The sequence below is a fragment of the Diachasma alloeum genome, unplaced genomic scaffold (assembly GCF_001412515.2).
Source record: "Diachasma alloeum isolate Michigan unplaced genomic scaffold, Dall2.0 Dall_scaffold_00662, whole genome shotgun sequence".
In the NCBI taxonomy this organism is placed as follows: Eukaryota; Metazoa; Arthropoda; class Insecta; order Hymenoptera; family Braconidae; genus Diachasma; species Diachasma alloeum.
The window spans coordinates 35,443-53,082 of record NW_021680794.1 but is presented as its reverse complement, the minus strand read 5'-3'; the positions used below and the strand labels follow the sequence as shown (position 1 = coordinate 53,082).

General features: G+C 37.2%; 1 protein-coding gene across 1 annotated transcript in view; it reads left to right on the top strand.

The window, feature by feature from the left end:
• The first annotated feature begins 486 nt into the window (after window positions 1-486).
• The window catches only part of LOC107044029, a 28,234-nt gene continuing 11,080 nt past the window's right edge, over window positions 487-17,640 (top strand). Inside the window, exon 1 of the mRNA XM_015265767.2 lies at window positions 487-546. The gene's annotated coding sequence lies outside the window, so the exon portion shown is untranslated. The remainder of the gene's footprint in view (window positions 547-17,640) is intronic.

Here is a 17,640-nt window from a genome sequence, read left to right as displayed (position 1 = left end):
CTCAGCTATTTCCAAGAAGTCGAAATATTCCGAATGAAATTTAGAATCGAATTTTACAGCTCGAAATAGAAGATTTTGAAAATTTTAAACTAAAAAATTATTTAAAGAATTTTTTTTTCCGCACAAAAATATTTTGGAAAATTTAAAGCTGACACTTCTGTTTTTCTCTGGTAAACAAAACTTTTGCAAACAATTTATGAGAGTCAATTTTTAGTGATTTTTGGTTTTAAAAAATGTGAACATTTTGTTGAGCCGATAATTTGGATTTTCCTTACGGCTGAAATTGAAGGAAAATCGGAAAGACAGACACATCCGGTTCATCAGTGACTTCAGGTGAGTAGCAATCATTTTTCAAAGACTAATTGTTCTCTTTTAGAAAAATCAAAGAAAGTTTGGAAAACTGACAAATTAATTTTGTGCATTAAAGTGTGTCATATCGATATGTAACAACCGGTTCTCGATGTACTGCACAAATACGAGTCAAACGTGAAAGAAAAGAAGCCGTATTTGGTGGTGATAGAGGTCCATAGAAGGCGAATGCTCAAGGTAAATAAAAAGCCCGAGGAAATTCAAAGAAGATAAAAAGTTCAAAGAAATCCTTTCTACACTCTTTCCCCCTCCCTCTCTTTGAACCAGAAAAACTCTCAAAACATAAACAAAAAAAACATTAAACTGTTCATTTGAAAATGTTGGAAAAAATGTAGTTTTTAGTAAAAAAAAAAAACATCGACAGAAACATGTTGAAATTTCTCGATGAAAAAATGGACCGATCTTGATCGCATTTTCGGACATTTTTGTTGCATCTTGTTTAACGTTTATTTCCGACAGCATGAGGGAGAGGGAACGATGAGGGTAGAGATAATGAAAGAGAGCGGAGGAGGGAAGGTGCGGGGGAGTTGAGGAACGTTTGCCCTCGAAATTGTACGGAGGAACCGGCTTTACCGCTGCGTCCAATGCCACTTGGTGTCGACCCATACACACAGCCTCAAATTCACGTTTCAAAGGAATACAATCGAGAGCTGAGAGGCGTCAGCGTCTCAGTTGTCGTAGGATGCATCTCCTTCCCCATAAGCAACTTCACCCACTTGAAGTTAATTATTCCATAATTTTTTTTTAGTGAGAAACACCTGGAGGACAGTTAACGGCGAATCGATGGGGTTGTGATAAATTGATCGAAATATTTTGTACAGGACCTTTAGATTTCACTGTTTATTGAAGATTATTCCATAAATAATGATTAACATTTACGAGAATAAGGGGCACAGACAACAACTTCCATAAAAAATGTCCGTTATTCACAGCTGAACAATCTTTTTGTACAACATTTTTGTCAACCGCCCATATTTAGCAAGATAATGACAGATGATCACCAGATGATCATTAAAGAAGCCTCATTATTTCCCCTTCATCTTTAACCCAGTTTCCAATCGAGCTCATAAAAATACGTAGGAACACGATTCCATTTTTTCCCTAAACTAGTGGGCAGTCAAGGGCATAACAATCGCCTACACGAAACTCTCTGCAAATAGAAAATCAATAAAACCGTCAATGTTTATTGGAGCTCATTCATTATTTATGACTTCCAGTGCAGATGAAGACTGCGATAAAAATATAAAAATATGAGGAATTAGTGCACCGAAGACAATCGCCGAAAATATCTTTTTTTCCATTTTCAAATCTCAGGTTGAAGACCCGAGTCCATTGAAAAACTTATCTTTCATAAATTTGCTGAACTTTCACAAATATTTTATTTTTCCGCAATTTTGTTCAACTTTTCTGCACAATTATCACACTCAAATGAACCAATTTGTTCCACTGCACGAGCGCAAAAGTGAAATCATGAATAAATGAGAAAAAAACCTGCCGAACAGTGGAAAAAACAGTGCGTGGGCAATTTCGTAGAAAGTGTAAGGCGCGTGTTGGTAATAATGAGCGCATTGAATTGCCGTTTCCTGTCATTCTGGTTATGTATAATGGGTATTATTGAAAATTACGGATTTAATTGAAATGTAAGTTGAGAATAGCTGGAGGTTTGAATTCAGGGGTAAATGGTTTAATTTCGAGTATTTCCCCCACCGGAATCTCGGCCAATAGGAGGGCCGCATTTGATGTCACGTGGTACAACCTACACGGTTTTATATCGGTAATATTTGGTAAAACTACGGCATGTTGCTAAGGGAGAATAAACAAAATAATTGAAATGCGAAAGTGTAGGTTGTACCACATTGACATCAAATGCTGCCCTCCAGTGACCGAAATTCCGATGGAGGAAATACTCCTCCAAATACCCCTTGAGCTTCAAAATGCATCGGGTATTTCCCTCAATCTTCCCTGCAAACAAAGGATCGTGTCAAGTTTTGTAGGTTTAAAAATCCCGAGCGCGAAGCGTAAGGGATTTTCCTACAAAACTTGACACTCGTTTGTTTGCAACGAAGCTATCGGGAAATACCCGATCATTTTGAAGCTCTCGGGGTATTACTACTGATCATTTTCCATAGAATTATGAAAGTTTTAGGTGGAAATTGGTTTTTCCATGTTTTATTTTAAAATTCAGCTTTGGCTGGATTTTTTTTTTTTGTTTTCAGCCAAATAACTGGAATTACTTAAAAAGCATTTTCCGTTCTTCAAATTTTGATGTATTGCATGTAATTTGATTGAATTTTCATGAAGTTATTGATTATTGTTTCCCTTTTAAATGTTAACTCGCACTCCGACATTGGTTATTTGTATCAATTATCGGACCTCCGGAGTTGACCAATAAGGATTAATCATATATCCATTTGAAGATCTCAACGACATCTTCAACATGACATTTGAAATTGGATGAAGTTTTTTCACTCCATCCAATTCATCAACTGTTATGGGTGATTATGCGTTGAATTTCACGTTCCCAAAATTGAAAATGCTACGCTACTTTTTTTTAGCGTTTTGTCATGAATTACTGTTTTTTGACTTGATTAGCAGAAATTTTGTATCAACTGGGAAGCTTATGGAATAAGCTCTAACAACGGGTAAATTGTTCATTAAGTTGAAGAAATTTTTGGACAAAAGTGTTTTTTTACGTTTTACTTAAAATTTGAACTTTGGTTAGATTTCGTTGCATTTACAAGTAAAATAAACGAAAATATCAAATCTGCACAATAAAAAATGTCTTGATTCAAATCGATAGGGATTTGAATCATGTACGCGGAGAGAAAAATTCAATAAAAATTACCAGAAAAAAACGTAAAAATTACGTTTCAAAATGTAATCCGCGAGCGAAGTAAAATTCAATAAAAAGTGGGAGTCGGAACTGAAATTGTACGAATCGCCACGTAAATTTTACGATTTGTTTCGTAAAAATTAACCATTCGTCCGATGACTCACCGCTGTGAGGACAAGTCGTTCCGTAATTTTTCCCCAACGTTTGAGAAATTTTACAGAACGGAACGTAGAAATAACTCACCACCTTCATAATAATTGTTGAACATTCAAAAATTTTTGATTTTGCAGGCATAATAAGTCGGGAAGTTATTTACTTGTTCGGAAAAAATTACGTGAAAATTTCGTACTTTGTTCGGTGATGAACCTGAAAATTCACTGACCGTTTCAGATTTCTTCTCTTCCATTTCTATAAAAATTACCAAAAAACGATTCCCCATTGCGGATTACGTGAATTGTTCTGTAATTTTTACTGAATATTTCCGTGTAGAGTGCCGAGTTGAGCTCAGTAAAGATTGACCTGAATCAAGCTTGACTTGAATCAAGTCACCAATTCGACTTGACATTGTTTGGATGTACTCAATCCAAGTCGATGAGAACTACTTAAAATTAATAAGTAGATTTTCGTACCGACGGCCATAGCTGTGTGGTTAGACTGTGGGATTGTCACGCGGGGGACCCGGGTGTTCTCTCCCGAGTACAATTAGAATTTTGCTTTGATGTTCAAATTCTCCGCCGAATTTTTACCGTACTTTCAACTTTTCTCAACGTGAAGGCCCATGGACGTTGAAAAACACTCAATATCCACCGTATATTAAACGTACTCTCAACGGTAATGACGTTTGTTTTCTGTTAACGTACGTTGTAAGTTTCAACGTCCACATTTGATTATATCAAGGTCATTATTGACGATAATTAAAAAATTCATTACCGTGTTAAAGACTCACGTAACTAAATTATTAGTATTAGTACATTAATAACATTAGTTCGAAGTTCAAACAATCATGCGTCTGAAGGGTGAGTTGGGTCCAAGGGTCAGAAGGGTTAGTTGAATATAAGGATCAATTGAGTATAAGGGTGAGTTGAGTCCAAAAGATTACGCGAATCTAAGGGTCAGATAAGTGAAACCCAGGTAAGATGGGACAACTGGGCCAGCCGTGGCTCAGACTTGGTTCAATTGTACCGAGGGATGCGGTAACTCTGATTTGGACACGAATCTAGGCTTGCTCGGAGATGGGATGTCACATCGGACCAAAGGTTAAGACCAGATCCTCGGTCCGATGCTGGGGGAAGGAAAATTGGTTGATGCTCGTAATTCAGAACTGGGCCATGACTCAAATTGGAATTCAAGCCAAGGCTGAACGTACCAATGTTTCAGGATTGGGTCAATATAATCACTCAGTAGAATTGACAGAAAAATAAAGGAATACTGCAGATATGAAAAATACAACAATGGGTATTTATTCAAAACATGAATAATATATTAACATCAAAAGTGAACATCGAAGTGAATTGATATGAATACGAACACGAATAATAAACACATTAAATCGAGTCAACGAACATCCATAATAAATTAATTAAATCGAGTCAGCGATCTAACGAGTGTGAACATGTTGCTTTCTATGCCCTATTCGCGCGACCTCCGTCGCGATCTGGAGCCCAAGACAGATACTTCCCTGTATAATTCTCAATATTCATAGTCAATTGAGGATATTTTTTCACTACGACATCTGAAAAATAAAACAAATAAAATTAATATTGTGTTAGTAGTCACTTTGAACAGTATCAACAAACACTTCAGGTAATATGGTCACAAGAAACGCAAGAATGTTATCTTCCTTAAACACATCCCCTTTAATGCCATTTTCTGACCCATTTCTGATTCCCAAGTATACGTATTCACTGACAGTATTTTTTTTCGACACCATACATTGAGATTTTATGGCATGAGGGAATCCTAAGAGTGTATTCACACATAAAGTTAGATCTGTGTACCCCTCACTATTTAGCACTTTTAAGAGAACAGTCACTACACACAGATTCATTTTCCCCAATATTTCGTATTGCCCAGTTCCGTATTTTCGAATGCATTCCTTCATCAATACGTTCATGTGGCTTTTTTCACTGATGTCTACGTCAACATCCATATTAAAACAGTCCGATTCATCCGTCGGAGTATCCAAGTAATTGGACAGTGGATTATCACTGTGTTCATTAACAGCAGCTGAGTGATCTTCGGGTATCCACGTCCATTTCTATCCCATGTGGTTGAAATTCGTTGTGTTCGCTCTCATACGGGACCTGAGGGAATTCTTGAGCATGATGAAAGTCATCGAGCTGGGATTCGCGATCGTTTTCTTCGGTTGAATCATCAGAGCTCGATTCAACTATTTTTTTTAAACTTCATGATTTTCTATTCCTATATCGAGCATTTTTACGTAACGCAGACATCACTATTTCGCACAAGTCGATTCTGAAAATTGTACAAGTAATACGTTGTGCAAGTAATTTACACTGTCGAAAATTGAAACCACGATAAACTCTAACTCACTTCTTAATTCATACTGCAAAATAATCTGTCGAGCTTATACTCTTCTGACACTTTGTTATATACACGTATACAAAAACATTGGGATCACAGTGCCTGAGCGGGTAGCTGAATAACACGCACTTTTTCTCTACATTCCATAAGAGAATACGATGAATGTTCATATGCATTCAGGTATCAAACGATCCGTTGGATCTCCTTTTATTTAATTCAAGCTGAAAAAATTTGATTTGGAACGCATGCGTGCAACACGAACATAAAGAATAGGGAAAATCTATCATGACGGCAGAAAAAAGTTTGGCTTGAAACTTAAAAAGAGCCTCGGTCCAAGGATAGAAAAGACCATGGCGCAACATTAACCAAACGAGCCTTGAATCATCAATATTCAACCGAGAATCGAAACAGACCTGGGTCAGCATATTTACCAGCATCGGTCCGGTGTGACATCTCAACGGATGGTCGACAATTGGCCCATGTCTGATTGCCAGGCCTCAAAAAATCAAGCCTGGACCAAGTTTAGGGCCAGTTGTCAGCATCGAAAATTTTTACCTGGGAAGCCTCAGTTGAGATTGGATGTCAGTTGAGTTTAAAGATGAGTTGAGCCTGAGGATCAAAAGAGGACGAAGGGTCAGGCGAATCCAAGGGTCTGTTTTGTAAGGGTCAAATAATTAAAAACCTCAGTTGAGTTCAACTGTCAGTGGAATTTAAGGGCCAGTTGTGTGTAAGGGTCAGTTGAGTGTATGGGTCAGATGAGTGTGAAGGCCCTATTGGGCCTGAGAGTCAGATGACTCTAAGACGTGAATAAGGGTCAAATGAGTCTGAGGGTCAGATCTATTCTGAGGGTCAGGTGAGCCAAAGGTCATCTGACTTTTAGATTCAACTGACTCTTAAACCCAACTCAGCCTTTTACTCATCTGACCTTTAGATTCGCCTGACCCTTCGTACTCTTTTGACCCTTAGGCTCAAATAACTCGTAGATTTGCGTGATCCTTCACACTCAACCGACCCTTAAATCCGCCTGACCCTTTGTAGTTGTTTGACCTTCAGATTCAACTAACTCTTACACTTATCGGATCTTTACACTCACTGACTTTTATATGAAGGGTCCGACCCTTAGACCTATATGGACTCTAATTCCCTCTCATCTCCTCCCCCTGCTCCATCCTTCTTAATTTCCTGTATTACTCTACTGCCTACTTTGTTTCTGTTTTTTCCTATTTTTCTTCTTATTAGTTGCTTATATAAACCCGAAAAAAATACAACTCGCCACAAGCAACTGTACAGCTCAGAAGCATACCAGGATATCCTGCGATCACTGAGCTTGAGCAGTAGCGAGTAAAACCAGAAAAAGGATGGGTGACCGAAAGGAAACACGACAGAACTACAAGCAGAGATATCTCGAGAACCAATGGATCTGTCCGTTTTTTTCTTTTTTTACCATTTTTGTTTCACCGAATTAATAATATTTGTATTTTTGCCATTCTTCCACCGATTAATTTATGCAAGATTTAATCAATTAATCGATGTTGGAATGGAACTGGCAGTGCGAAGAGGGCAGGGGGGAAGAAGGAAGGAAAGAATGTACGGTGGAGGAACGTTGGGGATACGTTTAGTTTCAACCTAATTTCAACGTACAATCTGGAAAAAATGGAAAAAGAGACGGTATTTACGTCGAAAGTAGATTGAATCGATGCATTTGAGCCTGTACACCGGACAACGTACTTTCAACGTCCTAAACCCACCAGTGGACCTTGAAACTACGTTGGGAGACCCGGTAAAATTTCGACTCGGGCTGACACTCTGAATCAGGTTTATTGTCGAGCGGGAGTCTCGTAAAAGAGACGACTCCCGAGTCGAAATTTTACCAGGTCTCCCAACGGAGTTTCAAGGTCCACTGGTGGGTTTAGGACGTTGAAAATACGTTGACCAGTGTACAGGCTCAAATGCACCGATTCAACCTACTTTCGACGTGAATACCGTCTCTTTTTTTCATTTTTTCCCGATTGTACGTTGAAATTAGGTTGAAACTAAACGTATCCCCAACGTTCCTCCACCGTACATTCTTTCCTTCCTTCCTCCCCCCTACACTCTTCGCTCTACCAGTTCCATTCTAACATCGATTAATTGATTAAATCTTGCATAAATTAATCTGTGGAAGAATGGCAAAAATATAAATATTATTAACTCGGTGAAATAAAAATGGTGAAAAAAGAAAAAAACGAACCGGTCCATTGGTTCTCGAGATATCCCTGCTTGTAATTCTGCCGTGTTCCCTTTCGGTCACCCATCCTTTTTCTGGTTTTACTCGCTACTGCTCAAGCTCAGTGATCGCAGGATATCCCGGTATGCTTCTGGGCTGTACAGTTGCTTGTGGCGAGTTGTATTCTTTTCGGGTTTATATAAGCAACTAATAAGAAGAAAACTAGGAAAAAACAACAATAAAGTAGGCAATAGAGTAATACAGGAAATTAAGAGGAAGGGGGCACCCGAGTGGAAATTCCGATCAGGTCTTGATCAAGTTTGGATCACGTTAGACCTGACCACTGATCAGGTATTGATCAAGTTGACGGATCCGGTCTTGATCAGACATGTTACGCCTCTGACCAATCCGGATTTGATCAGGACGAATGGATCCGAATTTGATCAAGTCAACTGTATGAAAACCGGATAACCTGTCTGTCTATGTTAATAACAATTATCAATGGTAACTAATCCAAAACAAAAGATAATTCAATTCTTTCACCGTAAGCCGCTTCTCTTAATGAATCTCTACTGTTATTACCTCTGAAAAAGCTTACTATTTTTTTACCGATGCTGGGGATCGAACCGGGGACCCTATGATTGCTAATCCTATGCCCTACCCACTACGCTATCACGCTATTACCATTGAGTAAACTGTACATTGTCTATATGATTTGTATCGGGGTATTTGTTGAACTTGCGATTATTCCTGATCTCGCGGATGTGCGTGTTGTGACCTTTCAATATTTAATTATTATTATTTCCTAAAAGGGGGATTTAGGGCAATTAAATAATGAGGACAAATGAGGGATAAAATTAACTGAATATCTATATTTCTATTAATTNAAAGAGTGTAGGCTCACCGTTGGGGGGTATGAAGGGTAATATTGTGGGGACAAGAGGGAAAATGAGGGGGGTAACTCGTACTCACGATGGGACTTCACTCTGGCGAACACGTGGAATTCCACCGGCGCCTTGCACTCCTTCAAAATACCAGGGCGTTTTCCTGGAGAGCCTCCTTTCCACCTCGGGGTTTCCTGGGCACCAATACTAGAGCTGGGATGAGCTCGATGTATCGAAAATCCTCTTTTTATCCGCCAACACTTCCGGGCGAATTTTACTGTATTCACTATTACTACTTTCGGGGCACGTGGTGACTCACAGGGCAGCTATTGTACGAGTGACGNGATTCAACCTACTTTCGACGTGAATACCGTCTCTTTTTTTCATTTTTTCCCGATTGTACGTTGAAATTAGGTTGAAACTAAACGTATCCCCAACGTTCCTCCACCGTACATTCTTTCCTTCCTTCCTCCCCCCTACACTCTTCGCTNTCCTTTCCACCTCGGGGTTTCCTGGGCACCAATACTAGAGCTGGGATGAGCTCGATGTATCGAAAATCCTCTTTTTATCCGCCAACACTTCCGGGCGAATTTTACTGTATTCACTATTACTACTTTCGGGGCACGTGGTGACTCACAGGGCAGCTATTGTACGAGTGACGGTCTCTTCTTTTCCTTCGCGATTCGTGGGGGTTTATCAGGTGCCGAAGTCCTTCGGGTTGGAATTCGGGAGCAATCGGGGCCAATCAGCCCGGGTGAGTGGTGACGATGACCACAATCCAGGGATGTCTCGCAAGGTATTATTGCTGGTGTTGAATATTCGGGGGNCGGTCTTGATCAGACATGTTACGCCTCTGACCAATCCGGATTTGATCAGGACGAATGGATCCGAATTTGATCAAGTCAACTGTATGAAAACCGGATAACCTGTCTGTCTATGTTAATAACAATTATCAATGGTAACNTGGGGCCGGAACTGATGTCTTCCTTCGGCTGATGTCTTCGTGATGTCCAGGGGCAGGGGCAGAGGGGCGATGAGGGGAAAAGTGAGGGAAGGGGTATCCAACGGTGGCGGGATTTACCTTTTAGGGGGCAGTGTGTAGTGGGAAAAAATATGTAGAAAAATGGTAAAAAATAAATGAATATGCCTCGTCACAGTGTGTATTCTCAGAGATAAAATATGTTCAATTAAATTTTTATTCATTTCATTAATGAATAATAATAATGATAATCACAATAACTCTAATAAGTAAATAGACATTTGGTGATTTTTTTTCTCAAGATCATTTGCATGTAAATTTGATACTCCTCTAATACGTATTTATGACATCATCATCCCTCCCTTCTGTACATTTGAGAAGGACTGGCTGTTAAATAAATTGATTAATTAAATTAAATTCATTAAATTAAATTAATTTGATTTATTTTAATTATAGTATAATGATCCCTTTTAAAGATTGAAAATGAATATTGATAATGGTTGATAAAACTCAATTTGAATAGTATAATAATAGTTAATTAAATTATCGGAAAAACCGATTAAAATTAATGTCAGGTGGACCGGATCTGAATCTGATCATTTTCTCTTCAATTGACCCCGTTTAAATGCCGATCAAAGCCATCAAATCGGAATTTGATCAAATTGGGATTAGGCAGCCGACCTCAGGGTGAGATCGTGCCTACCTGATCAGAACTTGATCTGAATCATCCTGCAGTTTTTCGGGTCCGATCTACTGGATCAAAACTTGGTCAGATTCTCATCAGGCATCATCTGATCATGTCTACCTGATCAGAACTTGATCTGAACCCGCCTGTAGTTTTTCGGATCCGATCTGCTGGATCAGAACTTGATCAGGTTCTCATCAGCCATCATCTGATCATGTCTACCTGATCAGAACTTGATCCGCATCCGCCTGTAGTTTTTCAGATCCGATCTGCTGGATCAGAACTTGGTCAGGTTCTCATCAGGCATCATCGGATCATGTCTACCTGATCAGAACTTTATCCGAATCCGCCTGTAGTTTTTCGGATCCGATCTGCTGGATCAGAACTTGGTCAGCTTCTCATAAGGAATCACCGGATCAGTCGAACCTTACAAAAACCTGATCAAGGGAGGAGATGAGAGGGAATTAGAGTCCTAAGGCGTAGGGTCTAAGGCGTCTAAGGGTCGGACCCTTCATATAAAAGTCAGTGAGTGTAAAGATCCGATAAGTATAAGAGTTAGTTGAGTCTGAAGGATCACGCGAATCTAAGGGTCAGTTGAACCTAAGGGTCAAAAGAGTACGAAGGGTCAGATAAGTAAAAGGCTCAGTTGAGTTTAAGGATCAGTTGTGTTCAAGTGTCAGTTGAGTTTAAGGGTCAATTGAGTATAAGGATTGAATGAATCTAAGGGTCAGATGAGTATGAGGGCCACATGGGTTTTTTTTATCAATAAGCGTAAAACCTTCAGCATAGGGCCAGATGGATATAAGGGTCAGCCGATTCCGAAGAATCACACGAATCTGAGGGTCAAAAGGGTACGAAGGGTCAGGCGAATATAAGGGTCAGATGAGTATGGGTCAGATAAGTAGAAGTCTCAGTTGAGTTTAAGGGTCAATTGAGTTTAAGGGTCAAATGAATCTAAGGGTCAAATGAGTATAAGGATTAGATGGTTATGAGGGCCAGATGTGTNGAATGAATCTAAGGGTCAGATGAGTATGAGGGCCACATGGGTTTTTTTTATCAATAAGCGTAAAACCTTCAGCATAGGGCCAGATGGATATAAGGGTCAGCCGATTCCGAAGAATCACACGAATCTGAGGGTCAAAAGGGTACGAAGGGTCAGGCGAATATAAGGGTCAGATGAGTATGGGTCAGATAAGTAGAAGTCTCAGTTGAGTTTAAAGGTTAGATGCGTCTCAGTGATAGTTGAGTTTAAGGGTCAGATGGGTCTGAGGATTAGTTGAGTCCGAAGGATCATGCGAATTTGAGGGTATGTTGAGTAAGGATGAGATACGCAAAAGTTTCAGTTCAGTTTAAAGGTCAATTGCGTCCAAGTGTCAGTTGAGCTTAAGGGTCAGATGGGTCTAAGGGTTATTTGAGTCCGAAGGATCAGGCGAATCTAAGAGTCAGTTGAGTCTAAGGGTCAAACAACTGCAAAGGGTCAGGCGGATTTAAGGGTCAGTTGAGTGTGAAGGATCACGCGAATCTACGAGTCAGTTGAGCCTAAGGGTCAAAAGAGTACGAAGGGTCAGGCGAATCTAAAGGTCAGATGAACAAAAGGCTGAGTTGAGTTTAAGGGTCAGTTCAATCTAAATACAGATGACCTTTAGTTCAGAATCGATCTGACCCTTATTCTCGTCTTATACTCATCTGACCCTTATACTCAATTGATGGATATACTCAACTAACCCTTCTGACCCTTGGACCCAACTCACCCTTCAGACGCACGATTGTTTGAACTTCGAACTAATGTTATTAATATACTAACACTAATAATTTAGTTACGTGAGTCTTTAACACGGTAATGAATTTTTTAATTATCGTCAATAATGACCTTGATACAATCAAATGTGGACTTCGAAACTTACAACGTGCGTTAACAGAAAACAAAAGTCATTAACGTTGAGAGTACGTTTAATATACGGTGGATATTGAGTTTTTTTAACGTCCATGGGCCTTCACGTTGAGATAAGTTGAAAGTACGGTGAAAATTCGGCGGAGAATTCCAACATCAAAGCAATGTAGATTCAAAACGTTGAAACTGCGTCAGGAGATCCGGTAAAATTTTGACTCGGGCCGTACCTAGGCAGGTTTTTCCCTCAAGTGAGGGTTTCCCTCATCTTTCGGCGAATGCGGTACAGGGAGTTAGGGGATGAGATAAGGGGAAATCGTAAAAACCCGAAAGGGTTTTACGAAAGCTTGTTATATGAAAAGGAAAAAAAAAGTAGATTCTCGATTTATTTGAATCCTACTTAAATCCAGTAAGCTCCGTATTGTATCAAGAAACTTTTTTTCATGTACACATATTTCATTTGTTCCATTTACTTAGCTCATTGCAATTTGGATTTTCTTTCTTATTGGTCAAGTTTTCAACAGAGTGAAGTCGATAAGTCGATGAGTCTAGAATTCAAGTCAAGATTAAAGAACAGATGCAAGTATCAATATCATGCAGTCAATAGAGACTAAAAAAAGAAAGGAATGGAGAAATTTTGAGTACTAATCGTGTATATGTCGTCACTTTCATGGAAATCGAGTTAACAGATGCGCTCAAAAAAAAAAGAAATTCAAAAAATGTAAAAAAATATCATAAAATGTCAGAATATGACAACGAATGTAGTCATATGATAAAAAATGTTATGATGTGTAAAATTATGCCAGATTTTTAATGTCATAATTTGTTAAATGATGACATTTTATAACAACTACATGTGCCGAAAATGTCCTCGAAAAATGTCAAGATATGACATTATTCAATCTACTTGCTTCAAATTTATGTCATATATTGTCAATTTCTGATGAATTCTAACGGAGTATTGGGATCTCTGACGGAGGCGTGGCTTAATATAAAGCCGTCTCGTGGCGAAATAGACAACTAGCACGGGCAGGTCGAACGGCCAGATGCACACGGAGTTACACGCTAGCCTTCATTCATATATTACTGTTATTAAATTGACTGTGATAAAATGAGAGTTTCTATTCATGAGATTTGTAAATTTGCTAATACACATCCGAGAGCCAAGAGTTTTCGTGGTGAAGAAGATTTACAAAAATTTCTCTCCACAATTTCGATTGTTTGTGAGTGATTGAGGAGGCAGATTGAGTGAAGGAACACTTGTTCTCTTCAGGTGAGTAATTACTGAATTGTCGTGTTGAGCTCTGGCTGTAATTCAAAAAATCAGTAATATATTTCGTCATCTTTTTTCAATTCATAAATTTCCAAGCTAATATTGAAAATCGCTTTTTTACTTACATGGCAAAAAGAAATCCTCTTCAGTGAAATGTAAAGAACAAACTCTCATGGAATTCGACACTTTTTTGCGCATTCTCAATATTTTCATCCAAGCCGTATGTCTATCAATAATTTCGTCTTCACCGAACTTATTAATTATTGTAACTAAATCCACGTTTTGGCGAGGAAAACGATAAAATGTAACTTTTGAATTACGACAAACTTTGCTATTCATCCATATACACTGCACAACGTTTCCTTCTTGTTTTTCCTCTCCGCAAACTCCATGATCAATAAAATGTAATTATTCTCAATATTCGACTGAATCAATTAGCTTCGATTATTGCAAGATATCGTAATGATAAAAACATTGAGTGAAATGATGTTTATTCTTGCGAGAACAGTTCTGGCTCCGAGTTCAACCGGCTAGCTGACAGCTCTGCGACCTGCCCGAACTAGTAGTCGATTGAACCGCTACAGCGCGTGTGCATTTGCAAGAGATGCCAATGCCATACGTATGTTAACCTAGTAGGCAAAAGTAGCAGAATCCAATTTTCAATATTGGATAATTTGCAGCTTATTATGAGCTAATTTTATATGCCTTCAAAAATTTTTTTGCTAATACCCTTTTTGAAAAAACGTGTCTCTGCTAGCTTTTTTGTAAGTTAGCAGAAAAATTATTTAAAAAATCAGTAGAATTTGATTTTCGATATCGGATAATTTAAAGCTAATTAACAGCTAATTTTCTACGTTTTCAAAAAATTTTCAGCTAACCCAGTTTTTGGAAAAACGGCGTCAATGCTAGCTTACCGCAAGTTAGCAGAAAAAATGGTTAAAAAATGAACAAACTTTCGTTTTCAATATGGGATAATTTAGAACTCATTAGCAGCTATTTTTTTACGTTTCAACCAATTTAAAAAAAAAACAGAATTTTTTTCAAAACAAATTTTTTTCTGAATTTTTGTTTTTTGTTTACAAAACGGCGCATTTACATACTTTTGACTAAAATGTAGAAATTAACTAAATCCCATTCATAAAAGTGGCAAAAAAATCAGTTTTGACATTGGATAATTGAAAAATCATTACCAGATAATTTGTTATAATTCCAAAAGTTTTCATCTTTATGCCGTTCGGAAAACAATAGCGTTGCGGCTTATTATGAGCTAATTTTATATGCATTTAAAAATTTTCTGCTAATGCCATTTTAAAAAAAGCGTATTCATGCTAGCATGATGCGTATGTTAGCTTTTTTGTAAGTTAGCAGAATAATCATTTAAAAAATCAAGAGAATTGAATTTCCGGTATCGGATCATTTAAAGCTAATTAAGAGCTAATTTTCTACGTATCCAAAAAAATTTTCAGCTAACCCAGTTTTTGGAAAAACGGCGTTGATGCTACCTTACCGCAAGTTAGCAGGAAAAATGATTAAAAATTAACAAAATTTGGTTTTCGACATGGGATAATTTACAGCTCATTAGCAACTATTTTTCACGTTTCGAAAAATTGTTGAAGAAAATTTTTTTTTCTCAAAAAATATTTTTTTTTAATAAAAAAAATTCAATGTTTTTTTTTTTCACAAAATGACGCATTTATATACTTTTGCCCAAAATGTAGGAATGACCACATTTGTAAAAGTGATAAAAATATCCTTTTTGACATTGGATAATTGAAAAATCATTATCGGATAATTTGTTATTATTCCAAAAGTTTTCATCTTTATGCCGTTCAGAAAACAATAGCGTTGCAGCTTATTATGAGCTAATTTTATATGCACCTAAAAATTTTTCTGCTAATGCCATTTAAAACAAAACGTATTCATGCTAGTTTTTTTGTAAGTTAGCAGAATAATCATTTAAAAAATCAATAGAATTGAATTTCCGATGTCGGATTATTTAAAGTTGATTAAGAGCTAATTTTCTACGCTTCCAAAAAAAATTTTAGCTAACCCAGTTTTTGGAAAAACGGCGTTGATGCCACCTTACCGCAAATTAACAGAAAAAATGGTTAAAAAATTAACAAAATTTGGTTTTTGACATGGGATAATTTAGAGCTCATTAGCAGCTATTTTTTCACGTTTCAAAAAATAATTTTTTTTCTCAAAACATTTTTGTTTTTTTTTTTTTCACAAAACGACGCATTTATATACTTTTTACCAAAATGTAGAAATGAACGAAATCTCATTTATAAAACTTGTAAAAAAATCAGTTTTGACATTGGATAATTGAAAAATCATTACCAGATAATTTGTTATAATTCCAAAAGTTTTCATCTTATAGCGTTCGGAAAACAATAGCGTTGCGGCTTATTATGAGCTAATTTTATATGCATCCAAAAATTGTTCTGCTAATGCCGTTTTTGAAAAAAAAAGTGTTTCTGCTAGCTTTTCTGTTAGTTAGCAGAAAAATTATTTAAAAAATCAATACAATTTGATTTTCGATGTCGGATAATTTCAAGCTAATTAAGAGTAAATTCAAAACTATATTGGAAAATCAAAGAAACATGAATTTCAGTTCAATTATTTTATGCGAATGCATAGTAATCATAAAAATTCAGGTAGTAAATCTATTCTTGAATATTCACTCAATCAAAAATTGTGCCTGAATAACTCCTCAATACTCATTTTTTAATTGAAATTTCATGATCCTTTTCCCTTCCTGAAACCAATTTAATTTCGTTTTTCAGAAAGTTGATGGTTAACTGCTCACAAAGTTTCAATGTATTTACTACAAAGTTTATTCAGTGTCACTATTTCTCGCAGATGGAATGAGAAATAACCGAGCCTAATAAGGCTGATAATGCACAAAACAAAAAATTTCGAATTATAAATAATGATCTGTTAATAATTTTTCAATTATCCAATCTCAAAAATGATTTTTTTTACTTTTATAAATGAGATTTAGTTCATTTCTAANTTATTCAGTGTCACTATTTCTCGCAGATGGAATGAGAAATAACCGAGCCTAATAAGGCTGATAATGCACAAAACAAAAAATTTCGAATTATAAATAATGATCTGTTAATAATTTTTCAATTATCCAATCTCAAAAATGATTTTTTTTACTTTTATAAATGAGATTTAGTTCATTTCTAAATTTTGGTCAAAAGTATGTAAATGCGTCGTTTTGTGAAAAAAAAAAATTTGTTGAAAAAAAAAAAAAAATTTTGAAACGTGAAAAAATAGCTGCTAATGAGCTCTAAATTATCCCATGTCGAAAACCAAATTTTCTTAATTTTTTAACGATTTTTTCTGCTAACTTGCGGTAAGGTAGCATCGACGCCGTTTTTCCAAAAACTGGGTTAGCTGAAAATTTTTTTGGAAACGTAGAAAATCAGCTCTTAATTAACTTTAAATTATCCGATATCGGAAATTCAATTCTATTGATTTTTTAAATGATTATTCTGCTAACTTACAAAAAAACTAGCATGAATACATTTTTTTTTAAATGGCATTAGCAGTGTGACGAGGCATATTCATTTATTTTTTATTATTTTTCTACATATTTTTTCCCACTACACACTGCCCCCTAAAATGTAAATCCCGCCACCGTTGGATACCCCTTCCCTCACTTTTCCCCTCATCGCCCCTCTGCCCCTGCCCCTGGACATCACGAAGACATCAGCCGAAGGAAGACATCAGTTCCGGCCCCACCCGATCAATTGGAGAAGCCATCGCCTCCTGGAAATTCCCCATACTAGACCTCCGAATATTCAACACCAGCAATAATCCCTTGCGAGACATCCCTGGATTGTGGTCATCGTCACCACTCACCCGTGCTGATTGGCCCCGATTGCTCCCGAATTAAAACCCGAAGGACATCGACACCTGACGAACCCCCACGAATCGCGAAGGAAAAGAAGAGACCGTCACTCGTGCA